The sequence below is a fragment of the Nansenia antarctica genome, assembly GCF_963989245.1.
Source record: "Nansenia antarctica genome assembly, chromosome: 5".
NCBI lineage: Eukaryota > Metazoa > Chordata > Actinopteri > Argentiniformes > Microstomatidae > Nansenia > Nansenia antarctica.
This window is the reverse complement of record NC_137690.1, coordinates 54,432,571-54,437,570: the sequence shown is the minus strand read 5'-3', so window position 1 is coordinate 54,437,570 and position 5,000 is coordinate 54,432,571.

Genomic DNA, 5,000 nt, shown 5'->3' with positions numbered 1-5,000 from the left:
GGGCCAACCACTCCACAGCACAAAAAGTTAAACTGGTTACGGAAACATTAACGACAAAACGAAAACATCACGGTTTGGGGAAAGAGGGGCTTCCACAGAGGAGGTATATGACGCCGGACAGCCAAAGCCGAAGGGACGCTGTAAGGCCGACCCCCCTGCTAACCCCCAGGACCATCACCAAGATCGCTACATGGAACATCAGGACCATGTTCGAGACCGGGAGGACAGTCCAGGTAGCACAGGAGATGAGGACCTATGGCATCCCTCTCCTGGGACTGAGTGAGACGAGGTGGCTGCAAGCGGGGCAGAAAAAGCTAACATCAGGGGAGATGGTGCTCTACTCAGGACACGCAGAAGAGGGAGCACACCACACAGAAGGAGTGGCCCTCATGCTGGCTCCAGAAGCTCAGCGCTCTCTAATCGGCTGGGAACCAGTGAGCCCAAGAATAATCACTGCTCAGTTTGCCACCCAGAGAGAGAACATCAAGCTAAATGTCATCCAGTGCTATGCTCCAACCAATGAAGGCACAGAGGAAAACAAAGACAACTTCTATGACCAGCTACAGGGTGTCTTGGACAGACAGAGAGGGGGCGATGTCACTGTTCTCATGGGAGACTTCAACGCCAAGGTCGGAGCTGACAACACTGGGTATGAAGATATCATGGGAGCACATGGGCTGGGCCAGATGAACGAAAATGGAGAAAGGTTCGCAGACCTCTGTTCCATAAACCAGCTGGTCATAGGAGGCAGCAGATTCCCACACAAACGAATCCACAAGGCCACATGGATTTCCCCTGACAAGATAACAGAAAACCAAATAGACCACATATGTATCAGTCGAAGGTTCAGAGGGTCATGCCAAGATGTGCGAGTGAAGAGGGGAGCAGATGTATCATCAGACCACCACCTCCTTCTGATGACTGCAAAGCTCCGTCTGAAAAGACACCACAACACCAGCAACACAACAGCAAGGTATGACCTGGAACTTCTTAGGAACAGGGAAGTTGAGAAAAGTTTCCAGATAAGCCTCAAGAACAGATTCCAGATACTGCAGGACGAAGGAATGGAGGGAAAAGGAGATGTGGAGACCCGGTGGCAGCAGTCAAAGAAGATCTGGCTGGACACATGCGAGGAGGTCCTTGGGAGGAGGAAGACAAAACACCAGGACTGGGTCTCGGCCGAAACACTGCTGAAGCTAAAGGAGAGGAAAGGGAAGAAGGAAAGGATGAACATAGGTAAGACAAGAGCAGCGAAGGGAAAGGCACAGGAAGCTTACAGCAAGACGAATAAGGAGGTGAAGAGGGGTTTCAGGAAGGACAGAAAGGCCCACATGGACAGTTTGGCCTCACAAGCCAAAACGGCAGCAGCACAGGGGAATATGAGGGACCTATACAGTATCACCAGACAGCTAGCAGGGAAGTTCCACCAGTCTGGTAAGCCAGTGAAGGACAAGCAGGGCAAACCAATTTCCAGCATTCAGGATCAGCGGGGAAGATGGGCAGAGCACTTCAAAGAAGTTCTTAATCAACCAAACCCAGTAGTAAGGCCAGACATACCACCAGCAGATACACCTCTACCAATAAATTGTGAGAAACCCAGCAGGGCAGAGATCAGACAGGCTATCAGGGCTCTGAAGTCAGGAAAGGCTGCAGGGCCGGATGGAATACCAGCAGAAGCAATCAAGGCCGACATCGCAACCACCACGGAGATGCTCCACAGCCTCTTCGCAACAATCTGGGAGGAGGAGAGGGTGCCGGAAAACTGGAAGGAAGGAGTTATTATAAAAATTCCAAAGAAAGGAGACCTAACCTGCTGCAACAACTACAGGGGAATCATGCTTCTTTCAGTACCAGGCAAGTCCTGAACAGAGTGTTACTGGAGAGAATGAGAACTGCAGTTGATGCCCTACTTCGAGACCAGCAGGCAGGTTTTCAGAGTAACAGATCCTGTGCCGACCAGATAGCCACACTACGCATCATAGTGGAACAATCTATAGAGTGGAACTCCTCCCTATTCATACATTTCGTAGATTACGAAAAGGCCTTTGATAGCGTGGACAGAGAGACACTGTGGAAACTAATGAGGCACTACGGAGTCCCTGAGAAGATCATCTCCCTGGTCCAGAACACCTACCAGGGAATGACTTGCAGGGTCTTACATGCAGGCCAGACGTCAGACAGTTTCGAGGTCAAGACCGGAGTGCGACAGGGATGTCTACTGTCACCCTTCTTGTTCCTCCTGGTCATAGACTGGATAATGAAGACCATCACAGCGGGCAAGAAGGAAGGCATACAGTGGACCCTCTGGTCACAGCTTGATGACCTTGATTTTGCTGACGACCTGGCACTCCTGTCACACAGCTATAACCACATGCAGGACAAGACCACCCAGCTTTCAATCACATCCCTTGCAGCAGGCCTCAGGATGAACAAGGAAAAGACCAAACTGATGAGGATTAACACCCCGAACACCACCCCCGTCATCATAGACGACAGACCCATCAGAGAAGTCGACTCCTTCACCTACCTTGGCAGCGTCATTGACAAGCAGGGTGGCACAGACAGTGATGTCACTGCTAGGGTAGGCAAAGCCGGAGCAGCCTTTATCATCCTGAAGAACATCTGGGCCTCAAAGGAAATAGTTACTCCAACGAAGGTGCGCATCTTTAACTCTAATGTCAAAAGTGTCCTTCTCTATGGCTCAGAAACATGGAGAATGACAAAGAAAACATTGCAGAAAATCCAGACTTTCATCAACATCTGTCTGAGGCGCATCTTCAAAATCAGGTGGCCAGATAAAATCAGTAATAAGGAACTGTGGCAGAGAGGGAGCCAGGAGCCAGTAGAGAGCCAGATCAGGAGACGGAAGTGGGGATGGATTGGTCACACCCTGCGCAAACCAGCAGCTACCATCACACGACAGGCCCTGACATGGAACCCACAGGGAAAGCGGAAAAGAGGAAGGCCCAGAAACAGCTGGAGGCGGGACTCTGAGGCGGAGTTGAAGAGGCAGGGTACCAGCTGGGGAGAGGTGGAAAAGAAAGCCCAGAGCCGTGATGGATGGAGAAGAGTCGTTGATGGCCTTTGCTCTGCAAGAGATTCAACGGCATAAGTCAAGTAAGTCAAGAGGTCACAGGGCTGTGAAGACTCAGTGAGTCAGATGTTTGGAGATGATAAAGGGGTACAACTAGGTCCATTTACACTCAGGTCACATGTCAAACCATCAAATACCTTACTAGCTATGTCCTTTTACCATAAGGGTTATGGTTAGGGTTAGGGTTAGGGTTAGGGTATCACGACTGGAGTAACTCTGGACTCAAATGAATGAATGAATGAATGAATGAATGAATGAATGAATGGTCTTTATTGTCATTGCTATAGTACAGGTACCAAACAACGACATTTGGGAGGGGTGGCTCCCCTGGTGCTAGGAAAGAAAAAAAACTAAAAAAACAAGAAGGGAACGGAGCTGGTTTACATAAATAAAGGCTATGTACACTATCCACTATACTATACTGTACAGGTAAGACGACTAGGGTTGTCATATTGCACATAGTGTTATTGCACATTCATTTAAAGTGTCGCAGTTTGCAGGCTTGAAATGTACACATTTGTGCCTCAGCACTACACCTGATTTTTTCAATCCAGCAGCTGCCATCAATCCGTCCAGACTGTCCAGGGCCCAGAACCTAGGTCTTTGCTGTGTTCAGGGCCTGGATGGCCCTGGGGTAGAAGCTGAGCTTCAGTCTGTTTGTCCTTGCGGCCATGGTCCTGTACCGCCTTTTCGAGGGCAGCCGGGCAAAGTGTTCGTACCCAGGGTGGGTTGGGTCTCTGGAGATCTTGGAGGCCTTCCTGAGACAGCGTGTGTTGTACAGCTCTTCCAGAGAGGGGAGGGGTCGCCGGTGATCTTCTGGAGCATGCACGACTCACAGGCAAGAATCTTGAAATCACAAAAATAGTCTTTACTTTCAATAAGTCTTGGTACTTATGTGACCAGATCTAATAGTTGGCTTTCTTTTCGGGTTCCGTATGCACGTTCAGACCTGGGTAAAACAGCCTTTTTTATTGATGCCCCTAATACATGGAACACTCTGCAGCAAACTCTCCGGTTGGAGGTCCTCCCCTCTGCCTCTACCTTTAAACTCTTGGTGCAAAAACTGTATTCTACCGATTGCAATTGTTTTTTTTTCCCTTTAATCCTGTCTTGCTCACTGTTTGTTTGCCCTTGCTCACTGTTCTATTGTACACTCGACGTCACTGTAAATGAGGGTGACCTCAGTGCCTATCGAGTTTTAAATAAAGGTTTGAAAATTAAATTATTAAATTATTATTATTATGAAATGAAATAAATGTGGTTCAGGTAGTCAGTCAGAGGCAAGGCATGTGACACGGTCTGGTAAAAAAGGGCCGGATGTCGGCAATCCTCAAGTCGCGCAAATTAGCAAAAACCTTGAAGTTAATTATGTGTAGTTATGTGTTTTTAGCATGTTGATGCTCTACCAGCATATCGTAGCGATGTTCCTTTTTAGCACTGGCTATTAGCAGCTGTTTTGCCTGTGTTTTGATTCAGAGCGCGTTTCTCCATTATTTCGTTTAAAATTAAAATAAGCGTGTCTTCTTCAACTATTTTCAGATTTCAATGAATGAAACCGAATTTGAAAGCTTACAATCTGCCATTTCATAATCTGGAAAAAACGATTAGAAATACAAACACTAGAAATACAAACACTAGAAATACAAACACTAGGAAAACCACTGGGACGTAAAGACACTGAGGTACAATGATGAACTGGCAATGAGACTGTGGAAACACACAGATGAAACACACAGGGAAGGATGATGAGGAGCAGGTGAGCCCTATCAGGGCGGGGTAGTCTACTACCACACAGACTAGAAACACACAAGGTGTCTGGAACTGAAGTGTCTGGAACGAGAGACAAGGTGAGAGACACACACATAAACAGGAAACAACAAATGAATAACTGCCCTCATCTATCCTC